Here is a 21507-nt window from a genome sequence, read left to right as displayed (position 1 = left end):
TGTGTGTGTGTGTGTGTGTGTGTGTGTGTGTGTGTGTGTGTGTGTGTAGCCTTGGCTGTCCTGGATTCACTTTGTAGGCCAGGCTGGCCTTGAACTCACAGAGATCCACCTGCCTCTGCCTCCCAGAGTGCTGGGATTACAGGCATGTGTCACCGGGCCCAGATGGAAATAATATTAAAGAATCATCACAATCCCATTTTTTTCTTCGAAGTCTTTGAGATCTATCATGCATTTTACGTTTAGAGCACATCTCATCTGGCCCAGTTCCATTTTAATGCTCTACATCTGCATGTGGCTCATAGCTACTATTTGGATGCCACAGCTAGGGACAACATAAGAAAGTCACTCCCTGGGGAAGTCTTAAAGCCACCTGTGATCATCTTCAAAATAATGTGCAAAAATCTGTGTGGATATTTTTCTGGTTGTCCTTTCTAATTTTGTGAACCTCATTGAGCAGCACCCTTCGGTACTTTACGGATTCTTTTAAGCACATTCTCTGTGCTCTTTACTTTGTATTCTCTTTTGCTGATGTATGTGATGACTGCCATGATTCACTTTCCCTTAGGGTACTGGTGGAAGAAGCCTGCAGGCTCTCTCATCCTGATGAGTGTAGAACACCCATCACCAGGGCTTCCCAAGAAGTTCTGCTGAGCAATGGGAAAGGAAGAGGCACCTCTGGACCTGGCCTTTCAAAGGTTGGTACTGACAAATCAGGTTCTGCCTTCTAATTATGGCATTAAAAATCATATTTTTTTAAAATGTCCTCTTTTCAGGGGGAGAAAGAAGGAGAGAATGGGAACACCTCTGGAACGGGGGAGGCCCCAGGAGTCTATGTGGTGATCCTGGCTGAGATTATTAGCGGTCAATATGGAGCTGAAGTTGCTGCCTCCTGTAGCCAGGTGGGACCTCCAGCGGAGGGACGGAATGCCAATCTACCATAAAACCTTCAACCCAAAGTTTGTCCTGCCTACAGGAAATGTTGGGATGAAGATGGAGGGGACATTGAGGGAATGGAAAACCAATGACTTGGTCCAACTTGAGACCCAACCCATTGAAGAGACCCAACCCCTGACAACTATTAAGGATGAGAGCCTAACATAACTGTCTCCTGAGAGCCTTCATCCAGAAGCTGCTGGAGGAGATGCAGAGACACATGGCCAAACAATAGGCCAAGCTCAGGGAATTTTGTGGAAGAGTGGGAGGAAGGACTGAGGGATCTGGAGGGGTCAAGGACACCACAAGAAGGCCTACAGAGTAAACTAACCTGGGCCCATGGGGGCTGCTCACAGAGACTGAACCACTTAAAAAAGAGCACGCATGGGCAGGACCTAGACCCCCTACACAGAAGTAAAAGATTTGGTCATCATGTGGGTCCCCTAACAATGGGAGTAGAGGCTGTCTCTGAACCTGCTTTTGTACCTCTTCCCCCTAGCTGAGCTGCCTTTTCTGGCCTCAGTGGGAGGGGATGCACTTAGTCCTGCTCTGATGTGAGGGGCCAGGGTGCGTTGGTACCCCTTCGGGCCCACCTTGGATGAAGGGAAGGGCATCTGGGGGCAGGACTGAGAGAAGGAGGAGGGGGCTGGAATCAGGCTGTAAGGTGATTAAATAAAAAAAAAACCTTAATTTTTACATATGTACCATATATTTGAAATAGACCACAGTTTCGATAACTTTCCCTCTTTCACAGTTCTCCCTTTACAAACTCTCTGGGCCCTCTGAAACATGGCTATATCTTTCTATTGTTAGTCACAGTGGCAGGTAGGCTTAACTGACCAAGCTCTCACGCCAAATGTGCTAATTTTCTTTCTGCCCCTAGTAGGCTGCCTGTTGAAGCACAACAAAAACCAAATAATACATTGATTTTCTTGTTTTCCTTGCAGTTAACAGTGACCCTGTGACAGAGCTGGCTAATGCATTGTGAGCCTGAACTGGATGATGCCTCCTCTTTCTCGACTTCCTTCCTGAAACTAACCTGATTTCTGGTGATGTGGTGACCCATTCAGTGATCAAGAAGCATGAGGATGAAGGTCCGCATGTTTGGGGTGACAGAGAAGAGGTAGAGGAGACATGTTGTAAAGAATGGATTTTGGACTTCTTTGCCAGCCTTGGAAAAACTTCCAGAAATTTAATGTGAGGCAGACAATGCATTATATATTTAAGGCATTATTAATTGGTTTTCTTTTATGTTCAAAAATGAAGTCCTATCTGTGATCGGGAGGCCTTTCCAAATCTACCACTGGATAAAACTGGAGATACAATTGCTTTCTTCATAGTCCTTACAAGCAGCTAATTAAGCAGCCATCCAGAAACACAATTAGAACAAACACATACACAAAACACTGAAAATCTGAAGTTGTCAGTTCTCAAGAGACCTAATTAGATATCTCACATCTTTGAAAAAGTACAAAAAGTATAAACTATCAAACTATTTACCTTTATGTTCTTGTCCACAATCCCCTTACTTAAATTTCTTACTGTAATTTCTTCTTTGGCACATCACTTTCTTCATTTAAAGGGGACAAAAATCATTTAAGATCCTTCATCTTTGGGTCTTCAGATCTTTGGTAAGCCCAGCACACAGAAGGAGATCAGTAAATATTTATTGTATGGACATGCCAAACACTGCAAATAAAATCGGGACTTGTTTTTCCTCCCTGATGGGAAAACCTTCTGGCTGGCCTGGTCTGTGGGCAGTATCACCACAGGCTGCATCAACTCCGGGGTCATCCTCTGGAGGTTGGCTGAGCCTCCCCTTCCCCAACAGGAGTAGAAACACAAGGAAGGAACAATTCAGACTGAGGAGTTGATTGCCTCTGAAGACCTGCCCAGCACAGGACCATTAATAACTGTAAATAAGAAATGGCCTTTCCAACAGGGTTGGTCCACAGAGGAACCCACAGAGACTGAGGCAGCATGAACAGGGCCTACAAGGAGTCCTGATGGAGTCCTGGAGTTGAAAGGAGAAGTGGACACATGCCCCATCCCTGACCCAGAAGCGAGCTCCAATTGTTAGCCACTTGCAAATGAAAATTTGGTTACATTCAAGGGAGTCTCACTAGGGAAACAAGCTACTTTTAAGGGTAAAACCCACGCCTAGCAGAAGGCTAACACAAAACCAACTCGGTGGCATTTTTGGAGGTTCTTTTTCTCATAATGTGAAGTTAAGGAGATTTTTTTTTTTAAACCTTACATGTCCTTCGCATATGATGGCTTCTGGTTCTGTGTCTTTACAGGATCCCTGTGCGTGTGAATGTGAGCGTCTCTGCATCTCTATGAGGTTATGTGGTTCTCGAGCTTTTCCTTTGGTTCTCTTTCTGCTGTGGTTGTTTTGTCCTATGCTGACTTGTTTGTTTATTTCATTACTATTTCTCAGATGCTTGTTTGTTTTCCAATGAGAGACAGAAAGGGTGTAGATTTGGATGGGGAGGGGAGGTGGGAAGGAACTGGGAAGAATAGGGGGAGGAAAAAAAACACGATCAGAATATATTTGTGGTGGTTTGAATAAGAATTGCCCCCCAAAGCCCATAGCTTTGAATGCTTAGTCACTAGGGAGCAGCACTATTAGGAGGTAGAGCTTTGTTGGACTAGGTGTGGTCTTGGTAGAAGCATATTGGTGGGGGATGGGCTCTGGGCTTTCAGAAGCTCAAGCCAGACCCAGTGTCTCTCTATCTCTTCCTGCTGCATATGGATCTAGATATAGAACTCTCAAGCTACTTCTCCAGCACTATGTCTGCCTGTCTGCTGCCATGCTTCCCTCCACGACAATAGGGGACTAAACCTCTGAACTGTAAGCAAGCCCTGGTTAAATGCTTTCCTTCATAAGAGATGCTGTGGTCATGATGCCTCTTCACAGCAATAAGACACCGACTAAGACAATATTGTATTAAAAATCTCTTTTCAATTAAAAAAAAACAAGGATAGTGTTTCAGAGAGGTACTTTCATAGCACAACCATATCTGTGGCTACATCTCTTATAAAAGTCAGCAAGTTAAAAGTTTATAGGAGCTGGAGAGATGGCTCAGAGGTTAAGAGCACTGTCTGCTCTTCCAGAGGTCCTGAGTTCAATTCCCAGCAACCACATGGTGGCTCACAACCATCTATAATAAGATCTGGTGTGCAGGTGTACATACAGACAGAACATTGTATACATAATAAATAAATAAATAAATCTTAAAAGTTAAAAAAAAGTTTAGTTGTCTACCAATAGATAGATTAATGAATAGAAAAAAATGTGGTATGGATGGACTATTGAATTTTATGCGACTGTTAAGAAAAAAGAAATTATAACATTTATAGGAGAAATGGGTGCAACTGAAAATCACTAAGTGAAATAACCAGTTTCAGGAAAACAAATACTGTTTTCTCTCAAAGGCAGAATATAAATGTAAAATTCTTTCTCTCTCCCTCCTTACCCTGTACGTGTAGAAACACAAAAAGGAATGGCATATTTCCATTCTACAGTTCCTTGGGAAAAAGATTCTTCTGCAAGTACCTGTTGCCATTTTTCTCCCGTGTCCATGAGGATGAAATTTAAAGCTCTCACTTAGAAAGATTAAAACGATGCAGTTGACAAAGTGTGATTAGCAACCTGTATGGAGTGGTAGGTGTTAAAAGAAAGCTTTATTAATTTACTCAAACTCTGTATGATCTTCTGAAGATAAATCTGACAATTTTCACATCTGTCTTGATGTATTGCTTAGCCGTTGAGCTCTGTAACGTACTATTGGATTTGAGCAATTATGCCTGATGCCCTTTCCTGGATACACTATGTTCTCTGAGCACTGGTTGAATCTTCTTCAAAATGAAGATTACAATACTAGTGTTCTCATTGGTTTGTTGTGATGGTTTAAGGGGATAGTAGATGTACTAAAATGTACACAGCACCAAACTTTGTATAACTAAGTTCTTCATAACCTCTGATTAGTAATGAATTAATGTTTACATTTTGGATTATGAATTTATTTTAGGTTAAGGTTGGTTGAGCTGACTTGTCTTCAGGAAGACATGGTTTGAGCATCAGTTTTCTGTCATGGTGGCAAATACTTGGGATAAATCGGCGTGTAAAGAGGGAAGGCTAGGGAATGCTCAGTTGATAGATAAAGTGTTTGCCTTGCAAACTTGAAGAGCTAAGTGTGATCCCAGCCACTCACATGAAAACAGTAGATTACTGGTGGCACACACTTGTAATATCAAAGCTGGGGAAGTGGAGCTAGGAGAATTCCTAGGGGATTGCAGGCTAGCCCAGCTTACTGTGCTAGTTCCAGGGCAATGAGAGACCTCATCTCAAAAAAACAAGTGGATGGCTCCTGAGGAACAACACTTATAGTTGATCTCTGGACACACACACACACACACACACACACACACACACACACACACACACTCAATTTACAGAGAGAAAGCTTTATTTTATTTTGCCTTATGGTTTTCAAAGTTTTGGTCCATGACTGGATGGCCCATGTCAGTGCAACACACTTTTGTGGGAATGTGAGGTAAAGGGTACCTATTCACTTTGTGGTAACTATAAAGTAGGTTCCAGGGTCTGGGTGTCTCCTTCAAGGATGTATTCCGCATGGATTAGTTTCCTGTCCCTACAACTCAATTCCGAAAAGTTCTCCCATTTCTCTATAGTGCCATGAGATGGGTGTTGGTGTTAATTTAAAGGTATGGCCTGATAATGTTTATTATTAGTCCTATAATTATTGCGGCAGTATTATCTAGCCCTCTATCACAATCAATAAAGGACACAGACAACTGATAGATTTTAGAATAGCCTTATATCACCTGGGGCATGGCAGAAACTACCTCCTAAGCTATCTTTATGTGCTCAAGCCCCCATCCCATGCCATCTGCTCTAATAATTTCTGTGTGAGCTACTTCCCATCCATAATTCCATAAATACTTGTTTATTCTCTCATCTGGGCTGTTTTCCTCCATCCTAGCTGGCCATGTGTTCCTCTCCACACTAACCATTGCAGCCTCTTCTTCCTTCCTCTTCCAATACCTGTCTCCTTCCCTTTCTCATCCTCCTCTTCTCTCCAAAGTCCTTGAACCTTAGCCATGCCTACCTCATTCAACCTGCCCAGGTGTGTTAGTATTTTATTATTACCCAATCAGGAATAATTTCTTAGACAAGGTTTACACAAGGACAGGTGTACATGAGAATGTGCGCATTTGGACAGCAACCAGATCTTGGGGGTCGGTAATTAGCATCAGAATATATATAGTACCAGACCAACAGTTGGGGACTAAGCTTTTAATACATGAGTCTTTGGGGTACATTAGAAATTTTATCACAGTTTTCATATATTTTTTAAATAAATAATTATATTGGCATCCCGAGAATCCCTTTGGTTTTACTGTTTCATCTACCAGACGGCCTTGGAGTGAACTAGAATGCTAGTAGACTGTAGTGGTCAAGGACTCTCTCTCCAACTTGTCCTACAAAGTAAAAGAAAGTTGATTCAATTCCATCTTCCTTTTCTTATCCCATGTACCTGTGTAAGAACAACACCGGCACAAATATTAAAGCATCTTTTTTTTTTTCCCAAGTGCTCCCTAGCATTATCCTTATAGCTATGTGAGGAAAACCCAAGTTCTTTATACCCAAAGACCTCTCCTTTGTGTCTTCTTCTGACCCTGCCTGGGCTAGAGCAGCAGATGATGGTGTGGCAGCTCTGGAAGAGTAAAGTTGCTCAACATCTTTAGAGCTGAGAGAGCTTAGCCTTTAATTCAATCATAGATATGGAAGGAAGAGGAGGAGGAGGAGGGGGAGTTCTTTGCTTTGTTCCAACTAGTTTACCTTGAATCTGCAGCTGGTTAGAGTTTCTCAGAGGCTGTTAGTTCCAATTAATTTGGTATACACTCTCGTATGTATGCTTGATGAATTTAGACGCAGCAATGAATTTATCTGTGCACCAGCCATAAAATTTCCATTACTTTTCTTAATGAATTTTACATTTGATTTTGAAAGCTTTTTAAGAAGTTGCTCATTTGTTTCTCTGGGCCTTCCTCACCCACCCCTTCTACATAATTTGTGTCAAAATAAGAGATTTGTTTGGAAAGAGAATGGACATTTACATGAGACATTTTGTATTCAGGGACAGGAAGATCTTGCCTTCCCCAGTGTCAGGACATTTTAAAGACTGCACAGCATGGCAAACTTCTTGGGCTCTAAAGCATCATAAAATAGGAAGACTGGGGCTTTCCTGAAAGTTCACTTATCAACTGCAAATGGGAAAAGGCAGCTATTTGTGGAGTAAACCATGGAGGAAAAAGAGAAGCTCTGCTGCAGAAACACCAGGTCTGAGACCCCTATTCCTCAGTCTGGTGAACTTGGCCAAATGAAAAACACCAGGGTCTGAAATAGACAAACTGCTGTGTCTGTATGCTCTAAGCAATCTTTCTTTTACGTATAACACAGCAGCTGAACTAGACTTTAGAAGCAGCCTACTTCTGCTCTCTGGAAACACCAGTCAAACAAACACTTCGGTTAGGTAATTTAATCACATTATAATCAGAAAACGTGTTGCAGAGGCTTTAGTTCTAAGGAAGAAAACTGTGAATGTTTGTGTTGTCAGGTTTGTATACTTGAGCACGCTGTATTTTTAGGGAAAAGCTCTTTTTCTGTGCTGTGAAGAGGGAGCTATGGGCTTAGGAGTATTAATTTGCTCATGTGGATAGATGTCTGAGGAATACAAGAGGCCAGGAAGAGCTACAAGAATGAAGCAAAGTATTATCTGGGGAAGTAACATTCAGGACTGTAGCCTCAACATACCATGCTGTGGAGTTTGAAACAGCTTAGGCTTAAATGTGGCTCAGTCTTCCTGTTGGTGAGGGGATCTGTTCTTACTCTTTCAGGAAGTGATTGGTTTCTTTGAGAGAAGTTGACATTTTAACATGCCTATTGGAACTTGTGGGAAACAGAGGAAAAGGATGACTTACAAGGTAGGTCTTAACTTGGGGCTCCCTGAGCTTTGGTCAATGGTCCTTACAGAGCAAGCAGTATTTTAAGCTTGGGGGGAAGATTTTCTGCTTGAGGAAAGGGATTTCTTAGAGTGTACCAGGCTTAAATTCTACAGACATCTAAGTCTAGGAGCTACATAATTTCCCCTGCATCCAGTGTTTTCTATTATCTCGAGGCTTCCAGTAGACTGTTGATAATAGTGTTGCATAATAATGAAGTTTGTCAATAACATATTGTGTGTGGTGGTGTGTTATTTTGTAATATTGTGACAAAGCTGAAAGGTTACAATGCCTTGGTGACATGGTAGTGTTTGTGTATATGTGAACAAAGCTATGCACAGCAATATAATTATGCGTAATGCAAAATACTGATAACAGTGATGAGTAAATGATACTAATACATGCACAGTTTGAAATGTCCACCATAGTTTCATATTTTGAAGGCTGCTCCTCCTCCTTCTCTCTCTTTCTCTGTGTGCATGTGCGTAGACTTTAGGAGTGGGGCCTTGCTAGCAGGAATAGATAACTGTGACCTAGCATGTGTTCCTTCCTTGTTCTCTGATTTCTGATTTGTACAGTGTTCCTCAAACATGCTCCTGTTGTCTTGAGCTGAGCTGTTCCAAAGATGTCTACTTCACCATGAAGGTTTATGCCAGGAATTTTGTCACTGTGCTGTGAAAAGTAACTAACACTGAAAATTTGTACCAGGAGTAGGGTTGTTGCTGTGTGGTTCTTAGGCTTTTGGAGATGATTTGAGTTAAGAATTTTGGGAAATATTGTAGGCAGAATTTAATGGGTGATTCTGGTGGGAGCTTAGAAGACAATAACACTGCTAGAAATATGGATAGCAAAGACAGAGCTCAAGCATTTTTCTGGGAAGTAAATTAGAGGCCATTATTTTTATATAATGTCAAAGAATTTGTCTATAATTTGCTTATGTCCTGAAAACTCGAGTGACACTGGATTAAAAATGACCAAGGAGGGGGGAGCCATGAGGGGAGGAGGGACGGGCTTATGGGGGGGATACAAAATGAATAAAGTGTAATTACTAAAAGTTAAATTAAAAAAAGACCAAGTCTTCCAAAGGAAGTGATTACTCAGGTTTGAATGTCACCCATAGACTATTGATTGCTTTATCTAGTGGCAGAACTTAGCTTCATCTCCATGGTGCTGAAGGAAAGTGGAATGAAAAAGTTTATGGATGTTCCTACCAAGATTTTTTTTTAAAGCCCATGAGACTACGCAATATGTAGCAGAATTATGTCCCTTACAGGAATATCCTGAGTAGTCAATGCGTGAAGCTTTGAATAGAGATCCTAAGTTGAAATGGAGACTCTATGATGTTGAAATATGCCAAGAAAAGGTATAGGCAATGAGTGGAACTGGCTTTAAAGATGGAGACCATGTTGGAAATGGCCTGTTGGGATTCAGGTGATGCAGCTATATGCTCCAGATGCTAGACATGGAGCTACAGGATTAACGTTTGTTCTATTGAAGTTTGGTCTTGGTTTAGTGCAGTATTTCCTTGACTTCTTCCTGTTCTTCCCTTTTGGAATGAGAATGCTGCTCTGTGTCATATCTTAGAAATATTTAACTTTCATTTGAATGATTGTTGCAGAGGATTTTCCGCCAACAACAATCATTTTTTGTCAAAGTAGCTGTGACTACCTTCAAGAGATCCTGAAACTGGGTTTGTTGATTGTTGACTTTCTTTCGTGGGAGAAGGGTGTGAAGAGGGTCAGTGGACTGTTGTCTGAAATTCTGCACACTACCTTCTGCATCACCTGTCCTACTATGCATAATTCTGCATTGATTGCATGCACATTGTCCAGGGAGATGCTAGAGTACACAGATGGTGAAAGGCTAACTATGGAGTGTAAGAGTCCATTTATGTAGGAAAATTGTCATCCATGCTGGGGTGAGACTTTCTGGTGGTACAGATGCTTTGGGGTTACCTATGCTCTTGTAAGCGAGCCCTGACCCCTGTTCTGTAAAGTAAGCATACTGGGTCCTCAAGTAGGATTTTGGTGGAATCAGAGGAGGGGACAGGTTTTTAAAACATCTCCCCAGAGTGAGGGGTCTCATAATAAATTTATAGATCTTCACAGTTAAGAGATTTCCTTGAGTATCAGAAGAGACCTTGATCTGTGGACAGTGGTGGGCCTGTTAAGACTTTGGAGACATGTGAAGTTGGGATAAATGCATTTTTCATTTCACGATAGCAGGTATAGTGGTATGCTATGATTTGAATCTGGATGTCCCTCTCAAATGAATGGTTTGAATGCTTTTCTCTAGGTGTTGGTGCTATTATGGGGGCTGTATATTGTCTAAAATGTGGGGCTTAGGTAGAGGAAGTAGGTTCCCAGAGGTTGAAGGTTATAAACTGTCCCCTGGATCTTGCCTCACTTTGTTTCCCAGCTGACTTTGGTGTGAATAGCTTCTGTGATATGCTCACGCTTTTCTACTACAATGGACCACAATCCTCTGAAACAATGAACTAAAACATCCTCCCATAAGATGTTTCTATTGGTTATTGTGACATGAAAGTAACCAATACATTACTAAACCCACTTGTAATTACTTAAGGTGTACTGTTTCTATTCATAAAAAAATTTTACTGAGAAACAATATGCTGGCAGAAGTTCAGTATTTTTATTTTGCCAGTTACGCTAAGATGCTATGTTCAGGGATAAACTTTACATCCTTCTTCTGAAAGACAGATAGTTCATTTGTTATCGACTTAGCTTTCCTTGAAGTTAGCATATAGAGAATCTGGGCACTCATTGCACATCTGCAGGACTACATTAGCCATCCCACCCTCTTCCTACTTCCTGACTATGAATCCCAGAGACAGAAGCGCTTTGCTAAGTTGGAGCGAATCGCTTATTATATCACACTTATATGCAAATTCACTATTGTCTTAAATTACTTCATTTCTAGGTTGGGATATGGTAGCATTTAATTTTTTTAATAATACGACTCTGTACTAGAGTGACTTTAAGAGAGTTGTGTGAGATCAGACCACAGAACTCCAACAGACCAGTTTTCCTCCTCCATCTCTTCAGTCTTTGTTGTGCCTTGTCTCCCTTAGGCTCATGCTTTGAACACATCGTCACAAGCTGTTGGTGCTGTTTTGGGAGACAGTGGAAGCTTTAAAAAGTGGGAGAAGTGGTCTACAGAGGCGAGTCTTTCAGGTTTTTAAAGACTGCTCCCCTTCTTCTTTGCTCTATGCTTCCTGGTCTCTCTGGATGTGAAGAATGTCAACCTCATGCTCTGATGGCCGTAAGCTCCACCATGCCTCCCCTACCATTGTGGACTGTGAGTCCCTCAACCGTGATCCAAAATAAACCTTTCCTCTCTTAATTTACTTCTTATGAGGTCATAGTGACCAATTCAGTCTTCGACGCAGATCTGCTGCTGGAAAATAGCCAGAGCCCCCTGCCAACACCATCTACTGTGTTTGTGACGAGCTGGGTATTTTTGCATGGCTGAATGGTTGAGCTCTGAAGGTGGAGAGGCTGCTTCTTGCTCCTGTTGGGCGGAGAGCCCCTTTGGAGGCCTATTGAGATAATTCAGACTAAAGGAAAACCAGAGCTATTCATTGCAGCCGTGTTCACTCCGGCCTGCTGCTGAGAGAATCTGACATGTTCCCCTGTTTAACCTTCCAGAACTGTCTTCACCTTTAATTTCTACCCAGGTCTAGGAAACTGTTTGATTTGGATCTCTGTGTAGGGCTGTCTTCCCAGTGGGATCAAGCTGCATCCTCTCATTAGTCCCCCTTGCTGATTTTCAAAATAAAGGGTGTGCCCACGAAGGGTCTCTGGGTAAAGACTATCCAGGGCTCAGAGCTCAAAGGGGCAAGTTTACCTCCAAATGATAAATCATTCCTTGACCTCAATTTTTACACCCTGTAATAGTGGGCTCAGGGCGGTGGGGTAGATAATGTGGACTCTGGAGTCTTGCCAGCAGGAAGTATCGGAAGCTGGGAAATTACTCTACCTCTGAGCTCTCCATAGAATTATCAAACATGCTCTTTGGCAGCGGCTGGGTGTTCACATTAAAGGAGAGGTTGGAGGAAGGGGCAGTGATGCTTGGAGAATAATACTTGTTATATAGCTGTAGGGGAGACACCTTTGCCTATCATGAAAGCTTCAGGTGTTTCCATTCCTTCTTCCTCGTAATTACTCAGCATCTGTGGCTTAATAGACCTGCAGTTCCTGTGGAGAGTGGACTCATACATGAGACCTGCATTCCTTGACCCAGGTTGTTGGAGAGATGAATTCCAAAGGTGAATGTTTCATTGAATGACTGACAAAACATTTTAAAGAACAGGTTATCCACAATTCCCAGGGGAGGGGAGAAGATCCTCTATCTGGGGATGGGGTGTCTTAATCATGAGAAGGGCTGTGGTGTGTGACAATGAGTTCAGTCTGGGCAGGTTTGGAGTCCTGTTAACAAAAGCATTCGGTATCTTGAAGGATGAGGTCATCCCTGATCTACTTATCAAGGTGGGCAGTTACTTCCATGGGTGTTCAATTCCTTTTCTCCATCCTAGACATTAAGCAGAAGGAAGTGTTGGGATTGACTTTCAAGCTTTTATCTTCAGAGTCTGAGAACTAGTCTACGGTGTAAAGACATTAATTTTAATGTAACTTTTGATGCAGTTGATTTCAAGTGATAGATGAGACTTTTCTTTTTAAAAAGTGGATTTTCCTCATAATAGGAAAGTAAGCTCATAGTCAAAACTGAGAGCACGAAAGAATAAAAATAAAAATGAAGTTTGCAGTCTCCAAGGAAAAGCAAGATGAGCATTCTTCTCTTCCTTTCCAAACTGTCAGTGAGTCCTCCTTTTAAGCACATTTTGTTTTCACAGGTAGAATAATGCTATGTTTATGTACATACGGTATTTTTTGGTGGTTAACTATCTATCTTGAGCATCTTTTCCTAACAGTGCACATTGTCCAATCTTTGCAATGTGGCAATCCATTTATGGATTTTCTGTCATTTCTTTAACCAACTCCTTCTTGATGAGTGGGGAAGATATGTCCAGATTATGAACTATTAAAGAACTGCTGCATCAAATATCTACTTATTTTTATGTTGCATATTTTTGGGATAAATGCTTAGGAGAGTAGGTTTATTAGAAACGGCACCAATTCACACTCACAGAGGGTGCAAATGAGCATTTCTTTTTTAAAATTTTACTTTTTATTTTTTTCATTTTACACCCCAGGCATATCCTCCATCCTCCTCTCCTTCCAGCTCCACCTTTCCTCCCTGTTTCCCCTACTCCTCAGAGGAGAGCCCCCTACCCACCCACCCCAGCGTATCAAGTTGTATCAGGACTGAGTGCATCCTCTTCCCCTGTGGCCTGGCAAGGTAGCCCGGCCAGAAGAGAGTGATCAAAAAAGCAGGCAGAAGAGATCATGTCAGAGTCTGCCACAATTCCCCTTACTAGGACACCTATATGAGGACCGAGCTGTCCACTGGCTACAGTTTTGTAGGGGACCTAGGTTCAGTCCATGTATGGTCCTTGGTTGGTGCTTCAATCTCTACATGCTCCCTAGGCCCTGGTTAGTTGGCTCTGTTGGTCTTCTTGTGGAGCTCCTATTTCCTCTGGGTCCTTCTATCCCCCCACCCCATCCCCACTCTTCCACAAGGCTCCCTGAACTCCACCCAACGATTGGTTGTGGGTTTCTGCATCTGTTTCCATCAGCTGCTAGGTGGAGCAACTCAGAGGACAGCTAGGCTAGAGTCCTGTTTATAAACATAGCAGAGTATCGTTAATCATGTCAGGGATTGGGCATCTCTCATGGAGTGAGTCTCAGGTTGAGCCAGTCATTAGTTGGATGTTTCCTCAATCTCTGCTCTAGCAAATGAGCATTTCTTTACATCTTAGATAACACTGAGTATTAGCAAATGCTTTCAACTTTGTCCATGTACTAGCATAGCAACTGTAAATCATTTTGGTCAAATTTGTATTTCTTTAGTTGTGAGCTGGTTTCAACTGTTCCCTCATCAAAGGTGATTTTATTTGCTGTGAATGTTTTTTTCCCCCATTCTACCTGTTAGATTACTTGTTTCTTTTGTTTTTGTAGATATGGGAGGAATCTTAATTCATAATATGATCTTGTCACATTTATTAAAATTATCAAGGCTTACCATCTATCTTTGGACTTTGAGAGCTTGTTTGGAGGTTTTAGCAAGGGAAGGCAGTTGATTGTGTATCTTTGACAGAGACTGCTTGGTCCTCCTCCTCTATCTGGAACGATCATTCCTTGACATCAAGTGTGTAGCTTCAGGAGGGATGCACAAATGAAGTGGTGAGGGAGGAAGAGGACACCTGTCTAGAGTTCCAGATTAGCTGATTCAGCTCTGGTGATCAAAAGGGTGATAGATATCAGAGGCAGGTTGCCTTTACAGCTTATTTTTTCTTTAAATTATTAGAAAGAATTTTATGTTATCATTTTATACAGATTTATTGATTTTTTTCCTTATATTTCTGAGTTGTATTTGACATCTAAGTTTTTTTCCCCCCCATCGGGATTATAAACAGGATTTGCTTATTTTTCTTTACAAATGTGATCTACAATATTGTTATTTATATTTAAATATTTGCTACAAGAAATCTTAAGGTATGCATGTTAATATTGTCCAAAGAGCTATGTAATTTGCTTCAGCTGCCTTTCCCCTTATTGATTTGAAAGGAAAGTTTCTTATGTATTAGCAACTAAACTTCTGATTTTTGTTATATAATGATCCAGTATGAGAGATTTCCCCATTCTTTTAGAGAAGTCCTTTGGAATTCTTCTCAAACTTGGAATCTGAAGATTAAAAACAAAGTAAAAAAAGAAGCCAGTCTTTGCTTCAAGGCAAGAAACGGAAAGAAAACCTGGTCTGAGATACAGTTGAACAACATGGGAAGACTGCGTGGGCTTTGCATTCTGAAAAAGCCTCTTAGTTTTTCCTCATGGCTCCAGCAGAGGCCTAGAGTCCTTTTTGGAAATACAGGTCTACTGAGTGCCTGTTTATTCTAATCTGATAGGCCTTGCTTCATTTGGCAAAACACAGTCCACATACCCGGGGTCAATCATCGGCCTCCCTCTCTGGCCAAGTGTAAGTCACCGGTTGAGAAGTTTGGCTCAATGATGAGAGCTGCCTTCTCACAGCTTTTCACTTTAAACACAAAGGGTTTTCATCCATGTTACTGTTGTTTACACTATCGTCATCTGTCTGCCTTAAAGCCAAGGATTTGACTTACTGAGAAGCAATTAAATCAGCTCACTGTGTAAGAAACTAATGACTACGGTGCCCCAATCTCAGGAAAGGGGACTCCTTACTCAGGAAGCATATGTTTAAGGGAATGTTTCCTCTTACAACTCTGCTCAGTTTTGAATCCCAAACTTCCCCTTGGAAATGTTAACAAAGCAGAGGAGTCTTGGCAGGAGCCCCCTTTACTCAAAAGACCTGGATCCTCATGCAATAAATAGACTATTTACATCCCTCAGACCCCTCAGGGATACCTTAAACGCTACCTATAGGGGATTTTAGCATGGCTCTTTCATTTTTAGTTAGGAGGATAAAAATTAAGAAGATAATAATAAAAGTTTGGACTTCATACCATGCTGCACACAGACACATCAGAAAAACCTACAAGTTCGCTTGTAAACCTCAGCTTGACTGTTAAGGCTTTCTAATTTTCTTGTGTCTTTCCACCCAAAGTGAAGAAACCCTCTAGGGATCTCTCTAGCACTTTTCATCTGATGCTGTCAAAGCACTTTATACTCGCTATCTAATTAAGACTCCGAATACCTCAGCGAGGGAGGGAAGCATCAACACTATAAACCTGACAAACAGAAGCTCAATTCCCTTCAAAGCTAAATGAAACAGCTCTGGGTACATGGTAAAGATGCTCTGGATTTAAAACATCGAAAAGTTTGCCTTTTGTTAGGTTGTGCATCCCTCAGTGTCTTCCATAGCATTCGAATCGCTGCATGATGAATTCTGTGTTACAGGCATATTTAACGAGCCAGAGTTTTGGAGAAACAGCAAGCTTTAAGTATACCAGCAAAGGAATTACAGGTAAAGAAACACAAAGAACTTAAGGGATCTCCCCTGCTTGCACAATGTATTGCTCAGCTGATAAGTAGTAGCTGGGTCATGGAGAAGGTGGAGACACGTGAACGGAGTCTAGAGGGGCATGAAAGAAACAACGCAGAATCTATAACTGTGTGGCGGGCTTCTTAGCTGCAAGTAGCAGAAACCACCTTAGGCTTGTGTAAGCAAAAGGGAAATTTGTTGGAAGGGTATCAAGGGCATTCCGATTCAAGAGCTGAGTCAAAGCCTTTTCTTCAAAGACAGGCAAGAGCTAAGCAAACTCAGGGGTGCAGGGTGGGCTTGGGAGGTGGGGTATGGTAGGGAGGGGTGGGAGGTGAGGTAGAATTGGAGACAGTTATCCTGAAGACGGAGTCATTTAGTTTGCATCTATCCATTATATTCTATTAAGAATGTCTTCCACTCTTCCAGCGTATTTGTGACCCCCACATCAGTGTATGTTTTGGCAATCATCATCCACCAGATTATCCCAAGCCATTTGACCTAGCTCAAGTCATTTTCCCTCAGGTTTCTCAGGGGCAGGAAAGAAAGAGGGCTCCTCGACTTTCTACAGCAGAGAGTAGTTTTTATGACACAATGGAGGATTCCTCAAAGAATATCAGGAAGTGAGGGGCCTGTGCACAGCTGGAAAAACAGAGAATATCCACAAGAATCACCCCACTCCATGTGGCTATTTTGCTTGGAAGCAAGAAGCCCAGAAACTTAAAGTGTGTTAGTGTGGAAAGGATATGTATGTATGAATACCTCCAAAGCTTGCTCTGGTAGAGGAGTTACTGGCTTATCTTTGTTCTGGTAACAATGGTTGATGCACTGTAGAAGGGATCTGAGTTTGTATGATGTTGTTCCTTCTTGTCAGACTCCTCACTTTTCTACATTGGCAATTTGCAGTCAACTTGGGCAAGGCGCATAGGTGTGTCACTTCCTTCTTTCCTTCCCTGTAGTCTATATATTGTCTATCAGATGACCACGGATGTAGCTTACTGTTCTTTATTTGTAGTGACTAGCCGTATTTATTTACTCTTTCCAGCATTTGAAGGACTCCTGAAACACAATCTTTTTAAGAGAGTGGTTTTCAGAGTGGTAGCGTTATATGAAAGTCAGGCTGTTCAATGACTATTCAGTCACACTAATGTTTTGACACCACACCTCGGAATATATGGCAACACCAAATAATCAACAGAGGGTTTCAGTGTTCACTCATTCTGTACGCTTGATGTCCTATCCTGCTTTCAGTCTGAAAACTATTTTTTTTTTTACTCCAACTTCATCTTCCATCACTCAATTATTTTGATCCTGAGTTTGTATTCCTATAATTTCCTATGCTGTTCTAGGTTTTCATGACAGTTGTATTTTCTTCCACCCTTCTATTGAAAATAGATTTTTCCTCCTCACACAATATATCCTGATTATTGTTCCTCTTCCTCACTACTCCCAGTATCTCCTCACCTCCCTTTCCATCTGGATCCACCTCCTTTCTGTGTCTCATTAGAAAACAAACACAACTAGGAGATAAGAATAAGATAAATAATATAAAACAAAAACTAACATATTGGAAGAGGACAAACCAAATAGAAGGAAAAGAACCCAAGAAAAGGCCTAAGAAACACATATAGGCACAGAGACCCATTCATTTACACACTCAGGAACCCCATAAAATCTCTAAATTGGAAGCCATACTATAGATGCAAAAGGCGTGAGGTCAAAGGAGAAGAAAAACATATAAGATAAAATAAGATAACATTGAAAGATATAAGAAAAACTCTGACACGCCATTATGAGACAAGGAACCGCCAAAGATGCTGTTGAGTTTGTTTTCTGTTGGGCATCTACCGTTGGGCATGCAATGTACCTAAAGCGGAGTTTGTTCCCCCAGTGAGACTCCCTTAGGGAAAACTTAATCTCCATTTGCAAGTGATTATTATTTGGATATTGCTTCTGACTTAGGGATGAGTGTAACTGTGTTTTTTTGGGGGCTACTTTGTTGGGCTCTTATACCTACCAGCCTTCTCCACCCAATTCCTTCCAACACCCCAACTCTAGGGAGACAAGAAAGAATGTTGGAAGGAAAAGGGGCATAGACCTCTTTAGACTTTCTGCCGATCTGGACATTGGGTTTCTTTTTTTTTCTTTTTTTTCTTTTATTTTTCTTTTTAGTTACATTTTGTTAACTCTGTGTCCCAGCTGTATCCCGCTCCCTCATTCCCTCCCCAACCCCACACTCCCTCCCTGGTCTCCTCCCTGCCCCTTTCCAAGTCCACTGATAGGGGAGGACCTCCTCCCCTTTCATCTGACCCTGTTTTATCAGGTATCTTCAGGGCTGGCTGCAAAGTCCTCCTCTGTGGCCTAACAGACTGCTCCTCCCCTGGGTGGGTGGGTCAAATAGCCTGCCCTTGAGATCCTGTTAGAAATAGTCCGTGTTCCCCTTACTTTGGAAAACTACTTGGTTACTGAGCTACCACGGGCCACATCCGAGCAGAAGTTCTAGGTTATATCCATAGATGGTCCTTGGTTGAGTGTCAGTCTCAGAAAAGACCCTGTGCCCAGATATATTTGGTCCTTGTAGAGCTCCTATCCTTTCCATATCATACTAACTTCCCTTCTTTCATATGATTCCCTGCACTCTGCCGAGGGTTTGGTTATGAGTCTTAGTGTCTGCTTTGAAACACTGCTAGGTAGAGTCTTTCAGATGCCTTTTGTGGTAGACTCCTGTCATAAGTTCAATGCATATCCCATTTGTCTTTCTAAATGAGGATTAATCACCTTCGCCTGTGTCCACTTTCTTGATTATCTTCTTTAGGTGTGTAGATTTCATTATGTTTAAATGCTCAACCTCATTAGCCATTAGGGAAATGCAAATCAAAACGACCCTGAGATTTCACCTTACACCCATCAGAATGGCCAAGATGAAAAACTCAAGTAATAGCACATGCTGGAGAGGTTGTGGAGAAAAGGGAACCCTCCTCCATTGCTGGTGGGAATGTAAACTGGTTCAACCACTTTGGAAGTCAATCTGGCGCTTTCTCAGACAACTAGGAGTAGTGCTACCTCAAGACCCAGCTATACCACTCCTAGGTATATACCCAAAATTTGCTCAAGTACACAACAAGGACATTTGTTCAACCATGTTCGTAGCAGCTTTATTTGTAATAGCCAGAACTTGGAAACAACCCAGATGTCCATCAACGGAGGAATGGATACAGAAATTGTGGTATTTTTACACAATGGAATACTACTCAGCAATCAAAAAGGAGGAAATCATGAAATTTGCAGGCAAGTGGTGGGATCTAGAAAAGATCATTCTGAGTGAAGTATCCCAGAAGGAGAAAGACAAACTTGGTATATACTCGCTTATATAGACCTACAAGATATGACATTGGGTTTCTATGGGCAAGTTCAGTCTTCTTTGTCAGAATACCCAGCAACCCAGCAAACCCGCAATAGCAAATGCAACAGCAGGAACCACCAGCAGGGGGCGCAGCCCCTCTGAGAGCAGGCCTTCCCAGAGTTCTCCCATTTGTACTTTCTCCAGAGTTCCCAGAATTAAACTACCTGCAGCTGGCAAAAATCATGCCCCTTCTAGAGGACATGCCCCTTCACAGTTAATGACTGTGAAAAAAATCTGAAGCAGTCCCCGTATCCCACACCTGGAATTAAAATAAAAACATTCACATAACATAACAGGGTTTTGAAAAAAATTATTTTTTGTTCACAATTTACTCATTATATATCCCAATTGAAGCACCCTCCCTCAAATCCTCCCAGTCCTACCCTCCCCTCCTGTTCCCCCCAATACTCTTTCCCCTAGTCCACTGAAAGAGGGAGTTCTCCTTTGCCATCTGCCCATAACTTGTCAAGTCTCATCAGGACTGCCTGGATCCTCTTCCTCTGTGGTCTGGTAAGGGCATATCACCAGGGGCAAGTGATCAAAGAGCAGGCAACCAAGTTCATGAAAGAGGCAGACCCTGCTCCCCTTACTCGGTAAGTAGACTGAGCTGCCAATACGCTACATCTGAGCAGGGGATGTAGGTCCTCTCCATGTATGATCAATCTCTTCAGGACTCTGTGGGCTCAGAATTTTTAGCTTTGTTGGTCTCTTTGTGGAGCTCCTGTCACCTCCATGTCATTCTATCCTCACTCCCCTATTTTTCCATAAGATTCCATGTGCTCTGCCCAAAGTTTGGCTGTGAGTCTCAGTGTCTGCTTTGATCCCCTGTTGGGTGAAGCTTTTCAGAGGACCCTCTATAGTAGGCTCATCTAGAAATAACTTAGATGTCCCTCAACAGAGGAATGGATACAGAAATTGTGGCACATTTACACAACGGAATACTACTGAGCTATTAAAAACAAGGAAATTATGAAATTTACAGGTAAATGGATGGAACTAGAAAAGATCATTCTGAGTGATAGAAATAGAAAGACAGGCATGGTATACTTTCACTTATAAGCAGATATTAACCCCATAATATAGGATAGTCATTCTCACGTCTACAAACCTAAAGAAGCTAAACACTAAGGAGGACCCTAGGAAGGATGCTTAAATCTCATTCAGAATGGCAAACAGGATAAACACCAGAAATGATGGAAGAGAGGAAACATAACTGGGCTTTTAAAGAAACCCAGATTCTCACTACAGATGAGGGCATGTATTCACTTCTTTCAGTGCTAGGACCCCATCTGGTGCAGAACCATTTAGGCTCATTTGTGTGTTGATCTTGTTGGTATAGAGGGCCTTGTTTTCTTGCTGTCCTCCAACCCCATTGACTCTAACACTATTTTTATCTCCTCTTCCTTGGGGTACCCTGAGCCCCAAGGGGAGGGATTTGATGGAGACATTCCACTTAGGGCTGAGTGTTCCAAATCTTTCTCACTCTTCGTTTAATATCTGGTTGTGGGTCTCTGTGTTTGTCCTCATCTGTTGCAGGTGGAAACTTCTTTGCTGATGGTTGAACAAGGCACTGACCTATAAGTATAGCAGAAGATGGTTGTATTTTAAAGTCTATCAGTGCCAATGTAGCACAGCTAAGATTGTAGGATCCCATAAAATTGGGACCCAGATTCACATGACTTCTGGTGAGATTAATGTTAAAGATGGTGCTGATGTCTTATAGGTGGAAGAAGCCTGTCATTCTAGACATATCATAATTAAACACCTCTTACTGCTTCTAGAGAGTGCCACCGGTTATACCACTTGTCAAAAACTAGGCTTCTGATATTTATCACCTCATTCCCGAACACTGTCTTTTTCACCACCTAAATCTCTAGGTATCAGGAATACAATTTCCTGCTATAGGCAGGGTTCTGTCTAAAGGCTGTTCATTTTCTATCTTTGACTGAGTTTCAGTAATAGGTTAAAGGATTTCTCTATGTGAGTTCCATCGAGCACTTTGGCTGTGTATGGAGGGCAGGTGCAATTTCTCAGCTATTAAC

The sequence above is a fragment of the Psammomys obesus genome, unplaced genomic scaffold (assembly GCF_907164565.1).
Source record: "Psammomys obesus unplaced genomic scaffold, mPsaObe1.curated_primary_1811, whole genome shotgun sequence".
Taxonomy (NCBI): Eukaryota; Metazoa; Chordata; class Mammalia; order Rodentia; family Muridae; genus Psammomys; species Psammomys obesus.
Note: the sequence above shows the minus strand (reverse complement) of the source record.